Genomic DNA, 17,628 nt, shown 5'->3' on the forward strand with positions numbered 1-17,628 from the left:
CATCCCTATTTTATCTCCTTTCTCTCACATTGAAAACTCTAATTTTCACCAACATCAGTATAGCTATTCATTTACTGCTCGTTATAATACACCCAATAGTATCAGAATTATTATGTCGATACCACTACCAACAAACTTACTGATGAAGTACAAGATTGTTTGAAGCTTTTATTTTATCCTTCGAGTCTAGCCCCCTAAAAGTAACGGTGTGTCTAAAGACCTTTAACCTTGACATAAGTTCATTTGTTTATCTTCAAATTAGGATTTCCCTGTCCATGTTGATTTCTTCTAATTTTTTTCTTTGTGGTAGTGGGTTTTTTATTATCTTTATTTTTAAAGATTTTATTATTTTTATTTTTAAAAATTTTATTGAGACATAACTGATATATAGCATTGTGTAAGTTTCAGGTGAATCACATAGTGATTTGATATATGTATGTATTGCAACATAAGTACAACAGTAAGTTTAGTTAACATCCATCATTAAAATATGGAATACCTCATGAATTTGCAGATCATGTTTGTTTAAGGGCCCTGCTAATCTTCTCTGTATCGTTCCAGTTTTAGTATATGTGCTGCTAAAGGTAGCGGTCAAATAACTTTATGAATATGTAAAATGTTCTGTAGTTCAAAAGTTAAAATCATACAAAAAGGTAACCCAGAGAAGTTTTCTTCAATCCCCATATGCATGAATTTTATTAGTTTCTGGTTTATCCTCTCTTATTTGCAAAAAAATAAACAAATATATACGTGTATGTGTATACATATGTATGTCCTTATTTTGTCTTTCTTTTAATTCAAATGGTAGTATATGGTATACACTCCTTTGCACTGTATTCTTTTCACTCATATTGCTCTCTGTTATGTATACACAAGTCTTTTCATAACACTAATTTTTAACTATATGGTCTATTTTATTTGCCCTATCAAATATATTTGTACTCACTTTATTTTAAGGGTTAGTTTTATATTAAAGCTAAAATAACCTTAGTCCCCCCCTCTTATTTTTGTTATTTTCTATTGGTTTCCTAGCAATATTTAAATTAGTTAATAATTTCTTTTCTCTTATCCCAATGCACCAGTTTCCCATGTGAATAAATATCCTTTTACCCTCACCAGTAACTATAAAATAATCAACAAGTATATTCTGTTTTATATCTCCGTTACCCTTCTGGCCCTTTAATTATTGTATAATATCTGCTGGGTATGTACTCTTCTCATAACCATCATAGTTTTATGGGTGATTACATAGTTATGCTCATCATTAGTCCTCTTGTCAATGCCCTTCCCTTTTGGTGGTCTAAAACACCTTTCCTTAGGAAATTCCTCAGGAAGGGCACATGGAAACAACAGTCTCTGGTTCCATCATGTTCATAACTTTTGACATATTGGCTAGATGTAAAACCTTTGCCTTAGGATTTCTTTCTTTGAATCTTTTCAGTATGCTACTTTATGTATTCTGGGATAAAGCCAAAGACAGTCACTTAAGTCATTTGGTATTTTGACTAAATGCCCAAATCATTTTTTTTTTTTTGTAAACTTCAAACATCTCTTAGAATAGATCTTGACAATCTTAATTCAGGATTGATTTTCTAGGTACTAGTGTCAAATCTCTTTATTTCAGGAAAGTTTTCTTAAATGTTACCTTTTTAAATTTCCATTGCTTTTTATTTTCTTCTTCATGCATCTTCTAATAGATTATTCAACCTATGTATGTGTGTGTTGATTTTTTTTTTTACTTTCTTACATTTATTTATTTTTGAGAGACAGAGTGAGACAGAGCGCGAGTGGAGGAGGGGCAGAGACAGAGGAGACACAGAATCTGAAGCAGGCTCCAGGCTCTGAGCAAGTTTTCAGCATAGAACCCGATGTGGGGCTTGAACCCACGAACCATGAGATCATGACCTGAGCCAAAGTTGGACACTTAACTGAGTGAGCCACCCAGGTGCTCTAAGAAATCTTTTTAAATTGCCTTGTGCTTTCTGAGATGTGATTCCTCTGCTCTTTTATTTAGGCTTTCTTTTTCCTTTCCTCTACTCTTTTTCCTTTCTTTTGAATTGAATACTACTCTCAGAACTCCACTCTTTTTGCCTGAAAAGGAGCTTGTAATTTTGAAAGCTCTCACACCCCAGACTATACCAGCTCCTTTAGACTCTATCTCGAACCCCACAGAGCCACAGCTTTGTTGGAGTGTGCAAGAGTCCTTCTGGCTCCAGTTGGTCTCAAATTGCTTTACTCTGCATTTCACTGAGTCGTGTTGTCAGTTCTAGAATTGTGTTCTCACGCCGGTCAGATACCTCCCTGCTCCCTCCTGCCCTGACACGGATATGGAGAGCAGTGCACGTTTAGTAGTTGGTGGTGTTCCTCCACTTGCTCGTGTTTGGGGGTTCGTGAAGATACCATGTTCATCTAGATTTTTGAAGGTGTTGACCTTGGGCCTTGGATTTTCCCGTTAGAGTTTATCTGTCTTTTTTTATGGGGGCAGGAGGATTTCAGAAGATTTAAAAACCTCGCTGCCCCTGTTACCATCTTCCCACCACACCCATTGATTTATTCGTTCATTCATTTATTCAACAAATAATTTTGAGCCCTGAATTGTAATCTTATGCCTTTTCATATTCTCTTGGTACCATTAACTTTCAGGCCCCTGCTGCTTGTTCTGGCCTGACTGCCATTGTAATTACCCGTCCATTTAGGCGCATACGTACGTATCTGCCACCTAGGGCTAATGATCCATTACTGGGAGAAGCCAAGGGCCCTCCCCCCATTACCTCTGTGCAACCATACTGTGTCTCTTGCTTCTCTTGCCACATCTGGACTTATAAAATACTACAACATAGCGCATTTAATCTGGCTTCCCAAATGGCTGCTAAAAGGAATGCATGAAGATACTTGAGGCATAAGAGGGTTAACTTCCTTGGGGCAACCATACCAGTGGGAAACAGAAAAAAGGTTGGAGCTGGCCAGATAGATTCCCTCTACCTTCTTCCTACCTGAGACTATTACAAGGCACCTCTTCTTTGTTCTGCCTATCCTGAGACATCCATGAAGTTCACTAAGGCACCATCCGCCAGCCAAGGAGTGCTGCATAGCTCTGCACCTCCTCTAGGTGGAGGTGCCTGTTCTCCTTCACACAAGAGTCAGGTACAGGCTAATAGCTGCCCCCTGAAGCGCAGACATGTGTGAACAATGATGGACACCTAGAAAAAGGAATGGGAACCTCAGAAATCATCAAATCCTCACCTACCACCCAGTTCCTTCCATTACATCTTTGCCAGATGGTCTACACTCTGCTGGACTAACCTCTGTGAGGAGGTGTTCACAATCTCATTTTCAGCCTTAATTGTTTGAACTTCTCTTTTCCTTTCTGTTTATTAATTTTAAGTTATACTTATTGATATATAATTTATATAATTAACAATATAAATTGTGTTACCTTAAAATATAACTATAATTATATATAAAGTATATATAATTATACAAACTACAAGTAGAAATACAAACTATAAATTATAGTTTACATTATAATAACATCAAATTGTAGTATATAATTCAGTACATTATAGATAACATAATTATAAATTATCATATATAATTTAAAATTATTAATATATGCTATAGAGTTATATACTATGTAGCATATAATATATAATTATAATTATACTTAATTGTATTTATTAGTTATAATTACATATTATATCCTATATTATATATAATTATAATATAAACTCTAATTTATAACTTAATCTATAATTTCAATTTTATGATTTAATCTATGATTAACCTTTTTGGGTATAAAGTGAGTTTTGATGAATGCATGTACCCCTGTGTGACCACCAACGCAATCAAGTAAGAATATTTGCATCACTCTAAAAAGATCCTTTGTGCTACTATATAATCATTTCCCTCCTCTCACCTCCAGCAACCACTGATCTGATTTCTGTCCCTATATTTTTCCCTTTTAGTGCATGTCATATAAATACAATCGTGTGTACCCTCTTGTGTCAGACTTATTTCACTTGATCCAGCCATGTCGTTTCACCTATCGATAGTTTGTTGCTTTTTATTACAGAGTTGTATCCCCTTGTAAGGATGGAGCACAGCTGTTCATCTGCTCACCTGTAGATGGACATATGGATTGTTTCCAGCCTTTAGTGATTATGAATAAAGCTGTTATAAACATTTGTATACAGACTTTTTTGCGGACATATGCTTTCCTTTTTATTGGGTGGATAAGAATGCAGTTGCTAGGTCACATGCTAAGCATATGTTTAACTTAATAAACAACTCCCAAACTGTTTTCAAAAGTGGCTGTATTGTTTGATATTCCTAGCCGCTATGTATAAGATTATCTTTCAATAATTTTTACAATTTGACAAGTACTACACGAACCCATGCTCATTATTTAAATAAGTCAATCAACACAGACAGGCAAAATTCCCATTTGTCTTCTTAGCAACCCCTCTCCGCTCCCTAAATGCAGCCACTGTGACTGATTTGGTGTGTGCAAAAAGTATTTCTTATTTTGAGAAAAATTAAAAACTCTTTGAAGCACCACATCCAAATTCTAATCCCTCCTAGAAGGCATGGCAGTGTGGCAAGACTGCTGTCACTGGTGTCAGCCACACCTGGAATTTAGTCCTGGGTCTGCCACTCTCTAGCTCCAAACAAAGTGTGGAAATAGCAGCATGCATATAATTAAGATGGAGATATAAATATCTCCTTATAATTCATATATGAAAATAAAATATTTAAATATACATTATATATATTTGAGTTTCCATTTGTCATTCCTAATTAATATAGATTTCTAATTTCTCTGCCATTACTGGACAGTAAAGGTTAACACATTAATAATAGCAGACTGCCTTGGACCCTACACAAGGCACATTAGTGTAAAATATTCATCTGGAACTTAGTTGTCCAGAAAAGTCTGCAGGAAAGCCTTAGGAAGACGAATAACGGGAGCAGTGACTATATATAGCCCATTTCTAATATTTATAAATTCGCTGTGACCGACCAAATGCAATCATGAGCTTAAAAGTAGTGAAAACTTAGAATGGTGAGTGCCAGGGGCTTGGAGGGAGGGGGAAACGGGGGAGTTGCTGTTCAATAGGTATAAAGTCTCAGTCACGCAAGATGAGAAAGTTCTAGATCTGCTGTATGACATCGTGTTTATAGTTAACAACACTATACACTCAAAAAGCTAAGAGGGTAGATCTCAAAGTATGTTTTCTTAACACAATAATCAAAAAGGGAGGAATGTTAGTGGAAAATTTGGTAAAATCCTAGTGAAATCTGTAATGTAGTCACTAATATTGTATTAATGTTAATTTCTTAGTTTTGACAAATAGATCATGGTTATGTAAGATGTTAACACTCAGGGAAGCTGGCTGAAAGGTATAAACTAATTCTCTGTACTATCTTTGCCATACTTCTGTAAGTCTAAAATTATTCCAAAGTAAAAAGTGTATTTTTTTTAAGTAATGAAAACCAAGTCACCCACACAAGGGTATTCGCTGTATGATTTTTATAATGACAAAAATTGGGGGGGGGCGGGGAGAAATCATTTAAGAAGGACTTGACTAAAAAAAATTAGTATGTATCGTATAGTTATTAATAAGATAAAGTTAATGGTGAATATCATGTAACAACATGGAAAGCAGTGCATAATATATTAAGTAGGAAAAGAAGCTTACCAAAGCTCATTTGTGTATGTATGTATGTGTATATATATATGTGTATATGTATATATATATATATGTATCCATATATATATACACACACATATATATATACATATATACATATACACATATATATACATATATATATATATATAAATTTTATGTAAAAGATATGTATGTGTGTGTAGGTTAGTATAAAAGATGCCTAGAAAATTAAACCCCAAACTGTTTACATGGTAATTTATTCAGGTACTGGTTGAGGGAAAAGCTATGTCCATTTTTTATATATGGGTTGTACATATAAGTTGTGTTGAATATTTTATTGAACTCAGGACAGCCCTTGGTCAAGAGAGGCTCCCACCTCAGAACTCAAGAGTCTGAAAATCACAAGCGCACAATGCAAAGGTAAATTTATTAAGGGATCCGGTACCCTCTGCTGACACGGAGCAGCCACAGTCCTAGAGTCCACACTGGTGACTTACACCATTCAGGCCACAGGAAACGTTTCTCTGCATCTCTTGCCCTCTGTTCTAAAAACAGTAGGTGACTTTATCCAAACGTCATGAGGAATCGTGGGTTGTTCTGCAAACATCATGGAAGGACATCGCTTAGGACTGTCAGGAAAATCTGAGCTGTGGAAGCACTCCGGTAAGAGAAAAGACAAATTAATTAACTTGTCAAATCCTTCCTCTCACATATCACTGATGTTATAGATTCTTGCATAATAAAGTACCAATTGCCCACGAGTGTTTAGCATCTATTTTCTTGCTTTCTTGAAGTTCCAGTTTGCAGACCTATAAGTACTCACAAATCACTGCAGAATTTGCAATAGTCACATACAGCAGCCAAAGAACAGTATGCAATAATAAACCAAACATCCCTAATTCTTTTTTTTATACATAGTCTAGACACAGCATGCTTAAGCATGAAGCATAATCCAATTTTTTGCATTAACAGCTGATGGTCACAGAACACAGGAATTGCCAATCATTTTATATTTATAAAAATATCTTCTAAGATATAATTAAATTTTAAAACAAGTAACTAAGCTCTGTTTGAATAGTTTTTGTTTAAATTTTACTGTTCATTAAATATTATTTCGTTTTTGCTCCTTAATAACTTTTTGAGACATTATAGGAAAAATAATTTTAGCTTTTCAATATTTTAACATTTGCTTTAATTACATTTTGATGAAATACAGGCAAAGTTGGAATCTTTTGAATATGATTGCATTTAATCTTTTAATCCTATAGATCATGGAGAGTGACAACATGCTGGCATTGGGAGAGAACCACACATAATGAACGTGGAGCTCAGAAAAGGAAGGGCTGAAAAGAAAACAGAAAAAAAGCGGTTGGCTTCAATTGTTTTGAATTGCAGGCAATGAAAGTGAGCAGACTTGGGCTAAGCATGACCCACATGCAATTTACAAACATTACAAGTTATTTACTTTATGAAGACTTAGTGGCTGAGCAAAACAAAAAAATGGGCAAGGAAAGTATTCCTAGCAAATCTACAACCTGAACAGATCAGATCAAACACTTGTGGCTTTATGTACTTGAGTAATGCAGTGTTTTTTTCCTGATCAAAGTTGATAATGAAAAAGATAATATAAAATTCACAACTTAGAAAAAAATAAATGTGATTCTGGCCTGCCCATCAGACAATAAAGAAATTACCAAAAAAAAAAAAAAAAAGAAAAGAAAAAGACAAATTGGATCAGAAAACTAAAAACTTTGAATTTGTACTGTTTATTTGAAAGTCACCCTAGAAAATGTCTGTCATGACCTTTTAAAATCATGAGAATGCATCCAGAACAACATAAGTTACTTCAAATTATTGGTTATGAATTCTCCATTGGATAAAGATGGGAGAAAATGTTATATTTCGTATTATAATAAAATGTTTTTTTCAAATGGAGAAACTATAGAAATTTTGTTGTATTTTAAGTTGAAAGACAAAATATTATGTTACAATTACCACACATTTCCCAGCCAATCTTCACAAGTCTAGCTAAGGAAAATGTTTGTGAGTGGAAATACTTAGTTTCTCAATTAAAAGAACACACAGTGTTACTTGCAACCAAAAATAAACAAAACCAAACAAAAAACCTGTTATGCAAACACAAGAACTGTTAAAAAAAAAAAAAGTCTAAAGTAACAGTAAGTGAACAATAGTAATCTACAAAGAAACTACTAAACACAGATATAAAATACTGCTGTGATATTATTAAGAGAATAGTAATAGATGTTCCATATTTAGCCAACCTTGTGTGACAACAGCGACAAAATAGTCACAGATGACAATAGAAATGTTCTAGTTTAGTAGAAAAAAATGACTTTAAAATTTGACGCCAGAATAGCCAAGTCTGTAAGATAGATAAAAGCTAACCTTTTAAAACCACATAAAAGGAAGAGAATGCAAAATAGTATTAACTGATGAAAGAAATTATGCATAAAATTCTAAAAATTAATAACTTATCTTTAACTAGATTATATTAGGACAGATCATACTCAACAACATTCATTATACCTACTGTCAAACTATCAGAAGATTAAAATAGAAGAAATCAAAATTAATGAGTATTTTATTGGTGATGCCATTGTAAAAAAATAGAATTGCAAAAATAACTTTGAGTTTTAGTCACTGGTTTAAAAGAATAACGAGGGCTAGCTACTGAGAATAGCAGTTGGTAAAGAACAAGCATTTTTGTGAGCCACGGACAAAGCACCAGTTGAATTTCTTATTAAGACATGTTCTTGAGGCACCTGGGTAGCTCCGTTGGTTAAGTGTCTGACTTCAGCTGAGGTCATCACCTCAGAGTTCCGGGAGTTTGAGCCCCGCGTTGGGCTCTCTACTGTCAGAGCAGAGCCTACTCCAGATCTTCTGTCCCCCTCTCTTTCTGCCCCTCCCCACACTCTCTCTCTCTGTCTCTCTCTCTCAAAAATCAATAAACTTTGAAAAAATATAAAAAAAAGAAACATGTTCTCATCTGTGCCAGTAAGGGAGTGCATCTTTGAACAATTCAATAACTGCAAAGATATTCTCTGGATCTGCCCAAATAGGAGGCATCATGAGGAAAACCATGTCATCTCTGCCATGACAACTACTTTTGGACACACAAAGACAATCCTGATTAAACACCATTAACACAAGATTTAACTTACACATGCTAACAAGATGGGCTAGAATTGTGCAAGAAAGAAAAGATGCTTCTTATGTTAAAAAAAAAAATTGTGATCTTCAACAGGAAATTATCTTTGATTTTGTAGTATCCGCAGTTACCTGGTGTGAACTGTTCCTAGTATTAATAATGTTAGGCAAAGCTTGCAGGAACTCCAAAAGCTTGCACTGACAGGACTTGGGCTATTTTGCCCTTCTAAGATTCATTTGTGTTTCATTTAGAGAAAATGGTTTAACTAAATTGAAATAAAGTGTATGTGACACTTGTGATAAACGTGGCATTCCTAAAAATATTAGAAAATCAGAAATGTAAACAAAAACATTCGCAGCACTATAAAAGAGAATATTCAGAGACAAATAATCTCCAAACTAATTGCTACTGAGATTATTTTGGGGTTATTAGAAATCAACGTGTAATGTCAATTCGAGAGAGATTTGAATAAGTCACCTAACATATTGCCATTTTTTTGGTGCTCTTTATATTCCGGCTTTCAAGTTTTTGAGAAAAAGAACTCAAGAAATAATTTACAGGGGTGCCGGGGTGGTTGAGTCAGTTAAGTGTTGGACTTTTGATTTCAACTCAGGTCGTTATCTCATGGTTCATGGGATCAAGCCCCATGCTGGGCTCCGTGCTAACAGCGTGGAGCCTGCTTGGGATTCTGTCTTTTCCCCCGCCCTGTCTGCCCTCTCCTGTGCTCTCTCTTTCTCTCAAAAATAAATATATAAACATTTAAAAAAGAAGTATTTTATAGTTCTAGATATTGCTCTTAGAGAAGTTGAAAATTACAGCAAAAGTGATAGTGATTTATATGATGAAATGAGAATATTTTATAACATTTTCAATGGTAATAACTTGTCATGAGAACCCACCACACTATCTGAACTTTAGTAAAATCCACTGCTGATATCTGAACATAGATGTTACTACATAACTTTATTGACAACTATTGGCTTACCAACTTTTCTCAATATTAAATTAATTTAAAAACGAGGGGGCGGCTGTGTGGCTTAGTTGGTTAAGCATCTGACTCTTGATTTGGGCTCAGGTGATGGGCTCTTTCACACTTTATGAGATCAAGCCCCATGTCAGGCTCTGCACTGAGTGTCTGGAGCCTGCTTGGGATTCTCTCTCTCTCTCTGCTCTTCTTGTGTTTTCTCTCTCAAATAAATAAACTTTTTAAAAAATGCAGATTTAAAAAAAATAGATTCTTTAAAAATTAAAAAACTTGTAAAAAGGACAAAAGAGAACTACACCCAATTAATTTTGTTATGAAGGTAGAAGGACAGGAGTGTGTGGGTGGCTCAGTTGGTTACATGGCCAACTTGATTTCTGCTCAGGTCATGATCTCGCAGTTTGTGAGTTCAAGCCCCACATGGGGCTCTGTGCTGACAGTGTGGAGCCTGCTTTCGATTCTCTTTCCCCCTCTCTCTCTCTCTGCCCCTCTCGAGTGCTCTCTCTCTCAGAATAAGTGAATAAAACTAAAAAGAATGTTAGAAGGACAGAACATATTCTATTGTACTTAACAGTTTGTTAGCATGTTCATATCTTTTAAAGTTTTAGACATCTGGTTCCCCATTTATATTTTTGCACCTGGTCCACAAATTCAGGGGTGGCCCTGATTGAGCATGTATTAATTTTATAATTAATACCACTAATAACTACTATTTACTAAGTGCTTATTATGAGCTAGGCACTGAGCTTGTTACTGTTTGTACAAGAGCTCACAACACCTCCGTGAGGTAAATATCCGAATTTCACTTCACAGCTAGGGAAACTGAGGCTTGGAGAGGCAAAGACGCTTGCCCAAACACTGTCAAAGCCGAATTAAGTTTACATTCACGGTGCCCATCCTGATGGAGACTAGTGCTAAGGGCTGACGGAACACCAGGGAATGAGCTTTCTAAGTGCGGGGCCTACCTCTGGGAAAGATCTCTCTCTCCCCCAGATCATGCTGCCTGAAATGCCACTATTATGCACTGACTGCTTTTCATTTTCAAGACTTTCCAGTCTGCACCTAGGTGGCTCAGTCAGTTAAGCGTTGGTTCTTGCTTTCCTCTCAGGTCATGATCTCAGGGTTTGTGGGAACGAGCCCTGAGTGGGGCTCCATGCTAAAAAGCACAGGGCCTGCTTGGGATTCTCTCTGTCCCTCTCTCTGCCCTCCCACTCGTGTTCACATGCACACTCTAAATAAATAAATAAGTACGTACGTATGTAAGTAAGTAAATGGAGTCGAATCTTGATTTCGGCTCAGGCCATGACCTCACAGCTTGCAAGATGGAGCCCTGCATTGGGCTTTGTGCTTGGGACTCTCTCTCTCCCCCTCCCGCCTTCACTCACTCTCTCTCTCAAAAATAAATAAACTTTAAAAACAAAACAAAGACTCTCTAGTCTCCGAAAGAAACCAGTGAAACTGGAAATACCCCCCTTCCCAGGGAGCCTTAAGATGATAATATATGAAGCCAGTAGTATTTCTCATATTTTTTCCACCAAAGTAACCTACCAGACCAAGAGTACATTCCTAACCCCCAGGCATCTGAAGGCTCCACTCAAAAGATTCTTATCAATTTCTTTAAAGTCTGGTGCTGTCTCTTTAAAATCATACATATATTTTCCCCTATACTGTGGTGTGTGTGTGTGTGTGTGTGTGTGTGTGTGTGTGTGTGCAGTTTTTCCTCTTCCTGTCTTCATGTATTTCCCGGCTTCAAGTAAAAACAATGCTTCAGAAGAGATTCTATGTTCACCTTAGAGTTCAAGGACTCTGGCATTCTGCCTGCTCCTCTGGTTTGAAAAGCAGAGCCTTAAACTTCTATCTGCGGCTACCTTGCTGGGGTTTACTTGACCCTTAGGGGAGCTCAGGGCCCTGCAGGAAAGGGAGAAGCTAGATTAACTTCTTCCCAATTTAGTCCAGGACCTGTCCCATTTGTCTTTTACTTTAGTCAGCTTCATAGTCTACCTCTGACTGTTTTGAAGGGAAGTGAACACTCTGTCATTACAAATGTGTAAGCAGACTGGGCACCTGTTTGCTTGCAAAGCTCTGGGAGTTGGCAGGGGTGGGGCAGGCAATGAAGGAAGGAAACTTTCGAATTTGATATCCTATGATCCTGAAATTATCTAAGTCCTCTGCAGCTGCAAGTTCAAGGAAAAGGTACTTGATTCAGTAAATATTTATTCAGCTCTTCTTAAAGTGCCAGATACTATACTAGGCAGTGATGAACAGAACAGTCTTCTTGAAACTCAGTTTCCTAGGAGAGGTATAAGCAAGCAGGTAACTGTAGTACAGCCTACAGCCTCATACAGGAGAAGAATGGAAACTCTGGAAGCTCAAAGGAGGGTCATCAAGCCTGGGACAGTATACATGGATCCTGGTAGGCTTCTAGGAAAAGGTGACATCTCAACTGAGGTTTGAAGAATGAGTAGGAGTTAGCCCAGGTCCTTCTGAAAGTGAAAACTCCTTCTGGAGTTGGCACTAATTTCAGCTAGCCTCAGGTTGCTTCTCTGCCCTGCTACATTTTGTTTACCCATTCTACTTGTCAACTGGGATATTTAGGAACAGAGACGCTAACTTCTTTTTTTTTAAGTTTACTCATTTTGAGACAGGTGCACGTGTGTGTGTGCATGCACGCACACGCGCACGCACGCACACACACACACACACACACACACCCGTGAGGAGGGGAGGAGCAGAGAATCCCAAGCAGGCTCCACCCTGTCATCATGGAGCCTAATGCAGGGCTTGAACCCATGAACCACAAGATCAAGACCTGAGCCAAAATCAAGAGTCCATCCATTGCCTAACCAACTGGCCACCCAGGCGCCCCAGAAGTGCTAACGTTTTAATTATCATTTGGAACCATGGGGGTGAAGAGAGAAAAAGGAGTCCATCCCATTACACAAAACTACATCAGAAAGGCAGGCCAGACTCCAGGTTTTTGGCATCAAAGTTACGGGGCAGATCCTAAACTCGTTTTAGATATTCACAGCTGTTTAACAAAGGGGAAGGGGGGTGTGATTTGTGCTGTCTTTGCCTCATGGGCTGTGAACACAAAGGAAAGAAAATATTTTTCAGTGAAGAAGCAAGCTTCTCCCTCTAGTAGTATGTTTTTTGGTCATCACACAGTAGACAGCCAAGCCAATAATCCAGTCTGCAAAATTGCCAGCTAAAAAAACCAAATCCTTTGAAGTGGCTAATGAATACGCTCTTTTTAACTTACTCCGATCACATTGCTGAGAGCTGTACAGTTGCTCCTGGGCAGAAGTTTCACTAATGTAGGGATGTTGACTGGCCACTGCATCAAATATTTATCAAGTCACAGATGGGAATCTACAAAGAGTTTGCAGAGAGGTTTAGCGTCTCCCTTTGGTTCTCAGGGAAGCACGTCAGCACCGCAAAAAGCAAGCCCACAATCACATACCTTTAAGCTGATGCTGATGGCAGCTGACCCATTTTAAACAGGTTAAATGGGGCTCCACTTAAAGAAATCACTGTTTCTTCTTAAAGTAAAAGTAGTACATCTTCACTGTAGTCGTTTTCACAAAATACCTTTACATTAGAAGAAGAAAGCTCACCCTTAATTTCGCCATCCAGACATATTGTGCCCATCTTTTAAACAAAACTTAAATCCTACTGTATCCGATGTTCTAAGCAAGTTTCACGGTTTTGCTTTTCTCACTTAACAATAGATTCTTAACGTCTTTGCCCAACATTGAGTGCTTCTCTACAGCATATTTTTATATATTTATACAAGATTCTAGTTCATGAATGTGCCATTATTTACCCAACCAATTTGTTGGGGTTGGACATTTAACTTGTTTCTGGCTTTCCACTACTGTAAGTGATGATTTTGCCAAGCATCCTTATAATTAATTATTTGTGCCGAGTGATGGTGTTTTCTCAGGCAAATGAGTGGAAAAGGAATTGCTGGGTCAAAGAGCTAGTCCGATACACCAGTTTACATTTCCCTGATCAGAGTCTGAGAGGGCATGGGGCTGTTGCTTTGAGTGGGCTGTCTGCTCATCTGTCCCAAGCGGGGTTGGTCTGTGAGGTCACCAAGAGCTACAAATTGGTCCAGGAGTTTGGGGGTGGTTGGTTTGTACATTTGTTTGTTTTTGTAACAGCCTCCTTGAAACTTGAACTTTTTTCCTCTTTAATTTAACAGCTATCTTATTTCGCTAATCTCCCATCTTTATTTGGTGACACTGGAGAGAAAGAAGGATCTCTTCAATGATAAACAGAGCCCTTGGGTTCATAAGGAGTTATGGCTTGCTGTTTGGCATTACCACAGTTATTGTGCCGGCTCTATCAGTATCTTTTTCCTCTAACAATAGAAGGCAAGCTGCCTCCAGCAATTGAAGTCTCCTGCAACAGAGGTTCAGTGATATGTAGAAAAAAGTAGAGGAGGGAGGTGTCAAAATAAGATTGCCAGCTTTTTGTTTTGGCCAAATGAAGATATTAACTAACAGTAAACACTGGCCATTTACTATCATCAAGTAATCACTAAAGAATGTGCATTTAACACACCAGAGAAGAAGGAGGAGGAGAAGCGGGGGGGGGGGGGGGGGGAGGGGGAGGGGGAGGAGGGGGGAGGAGGAGAGGAGGGGAGGGGAGGGGGAGGGGAGGGGGAGAAGGTAATTCCAGAACAAAGTGCATTCTTACCTAGGAAAGAACAATTGGCATTCTTGTGCTGACATACACATTGCCCTTATTTTTCTTGTCACAAAGGATTTGGAGACAACCCTTTGGATCAGTATCAATCTGTGGACCCTGGCTTGAGAACCACTGTCTTACAGGCTTGTGACTATGTCTTCCACAAGGAGTGCTATCTGGCCCAGTCCCCTTCCTCCCTGGACAAGAGAGAAGTGAGAGAAACCCTCTATCCCTTCTGGAAGTCTATTCCTACTTGCTTGGTCTCTGTAGCGTTTCCAGACTGCAGTAATCTGGGTATCATTTTTTATAGCTAGCACATCTCCATAAACCACCTATATTGTTATTTATTTAGCATTTGCTTTAAAGCAATACTTTCTTAAACCTCAAAAATCTTTTTTAATATTTATTTATTTTTGAGAGAGAGAGAGCGAGAGACAGAGTGTGAGTGGGGGAGGGGCAGAGAGAGAGACACACACACACACAGAATCTAAAGCAGTCTCCAGGCTCTAGGCTGTCAGCACAGAGCCCGATGTGGGGCTCACCCCCACAGACCGCAAGATCATGACCCAAGCCGAAGTCACACGTTCAACCGACTGAGCCACCCAGCTGCTCCCAAAATACTTTGTTTTTGATAAAGAAACTTGGCAAATGTTAAAAATAATATCATTTGTCATAAATACAGTGAAATGTGTTATTAGATTCTAGATCTAATTTACTTGCCAAAGATTCCGGGACCGAGTCCTGTACTTTCTTGGTTTCAAAAGAGAAAGAGATAGAGAGAGATTTAATAGCAAGTGAAAGGTGTTAAAGATATATTAGCATGGATATGAGACTCTGCCCTGGGCAGAATTATAGAAATTGAGGGACAGTTGGCATGGAAATAAACTTCTCACTATGCGAGGTCATGTGTTTTAATGCTTTGTATACCACTGGTAGGGGTGCCACAGTTTGGAAAGGACCCATCAAGTAGAAAGAGAACCGAGCTTGGTTTCGAGCCCTGGCCTGGCTGTTTTCTGACTATGAATCCTCAGACAAATCACCTCTTCTTAGAAACCTCGGCTTCCCCTGCTGTAAAATGAGAAGATCAGACTCTCCACCAGGGATATTGCAAGGAATAAACGAGAATAAAGCATTTTATCATGTCTAAAATGCTATACACGTCATGGAGGACTGGCCTCACTCGTGACAGTATTTTTATTTATGGGTATCTAATCTTTTCTCCAGTGGCCCAGAATATACTTCCAGGCTAAACTCATCACAATAAAATTCGTAAGTGGTAAGCCTAAAATTAGTAGGTGGATTAAAGCCTTTAAAAATGAATTACTGGATCCCCTATCATGTGGGATAGAACCGGGTAGGACTGAACTAAGCATTCCTAGGAATTCTGATCACTTGATCAATGGCTCTAATCAAGACGGCAGGAACCACTCCAGTTGCTTCTAGTCCCTTGCACCTAGTTCACACCTAGTTCACGGTGTGGCACATTGGGGATGCTCAGGAAATGCTGAGTGCGATGAATGAATGAACCGATAGGTGAATGAGATAGCATCCCTATGTTACACTTCGGTCTTGGGAGTAGGTATCTGTGGCTTTTTGCCACCTAGTAACATATTAATCATGTTTTTTAGTTTTCTATATTTTATGATGCTTTGACATCTTGGGACCTAGCAGACCCAGCAAGGTACAGCCCCTCCCAGGGGTAGCTAATTCAACTTGCTAGTGAGCACTCTTTTAATATGCAAACCAATCAATCCTGAGTCCGTATCCCCCATCTGCCTCTTTTCTCAGACTCCTGCAGTGGACGCTATCCTCCTGCCTTAAATCACCCTAAGGCCAGGTATGTCACCCTAAGGCCAGGTATGAGATAGCTAGGGACCACCTCATTAGCCCAGAGCCCACTAAAATAGTTCAATTATTCGAACTATCCAATCTTAAACCTGGTCAGCTGGTTACCCTTTCTTGCCCACTCCTTCCCAAGAAAACCACCGCAAAGGCTTTTGCCCTGCCTTTTTTTTTTTTAAGTTTATTTATTCTGAGAGAGACAGAGACAGAGAGAGTGGGTGGGGGAGGGGCAGAGAGAGAGGGAGAAAGAGAATCCCAAGCAGGCTCTGCATTGTTAGCGCAGAGCCAGACATGGGGTTCAATCTCACGAACATGTGAGATCATGACCCGAACCAAAACCAAGAGTCGGGTTTTTAACCCACTGAGCCACCCAGGTGCCTGGCCCTGCTTTCTTTTCTTTACTCTTGCCTCCGCCCCCCCCCCCCCATGCTTCTTCCCTGTGGCCCTGCTTGGTGTGGCTCACCCCTTCCTCTTGGGAACTGTGGGTAACAAACTGTCTTTTCAATGGCAATCCTTTCTTGCTGTGTTGACGTGGCCATATCTGAATAACCAACTCCAGGTATACTTTAAAGCAAGGATCAACCTTGAGAACACTCCAGTCGCAATTCATGGTTAAAGGAGAGTTGATCCCCATTCCGACTCAGGGAGGAGTGTACAGGGGGGTCCGGTCTGAGCCCACCAACTCACGGAATCAGGGTAGTCTCAAAAATGAACACATGAGCATATTAAAGTTGGAACAAGTGTTTTGCTAGGACAAAAACTCTTGATTTTTTTTTTCCTGCTGGATTAGAAATTGGGAAAGCTTTAGGTCTGGAGCTATGCAGCCATTTTGCTAGCTGGAGGCAAAGAGCCTGTTTGAAATGGGGCCAAGCTGAGAAAGCAGTGCCAAAGGAGGAAGAGAAATCAGTTCCTCGAGGCTTCATTTGAGCCAACCCCACCCCCGGACTTTCCTGTTCCCTATTTTTAAGACAATTTAGATTGGGCTTTCTGTTCTTATAAATAAAAGAACCCTAATTTACAGGGTTTTCTTTCCCCCTTTCTTGATGCCCAAAGCCACATTTGGAGACATTTATAATTGCAATTTTAATTAATTCTGTTCCATAGTTAGCGCATGCCAGGCACTGTGCTGGGCCCTAGGGACACAACATCTACCAAAACGCTTGAAGAGCTTGAGTTTTTATAGGCAGACAGACATGCAGACCACCAGGAGAGGGTGGGATAAGAGCGTTCATAGAGGTTCATGCAAAGGCTGTGGAGCAGGGAAAGAACAA

The 17,628-nt window shown here is 38.7% G+C and overlaps 1 non-coding gene across 1 annotated transcript; it reads right to left on the bottom strand.

The window, feature by feature from the left end:
* Window positions 1-484: 484 nt before the first annotated feature.
* On the bottom strand, window positions 485-588 carry LOC132677690 (U6 spliceosomal RNA). Its single transcript, XR_009609364.1, has one exon. It is a non-coding gene; the product is annotated as a U6 spliceosomal RNA (small nuclear RNA).
* Window positions 589-17,628: the final 17,040 nt, after the last annotated feature.

The sequence above is a fragment of the Panthera onca genome, chromosome A1, assembly GCF_046562875.1.
Source record: "Panthera onca isolate mPanOnc1 chromosome A1, mPanOnc1 haplotype 2, whole genome shotgun sequence".
In the NCBI taxonomy this organism is placed as follows: domain Eukaryota; kingdom Metazoa; phylum Chordata; class Mammalia; order Carnivora; family Felidae; genus Panthera; species Panthera onca.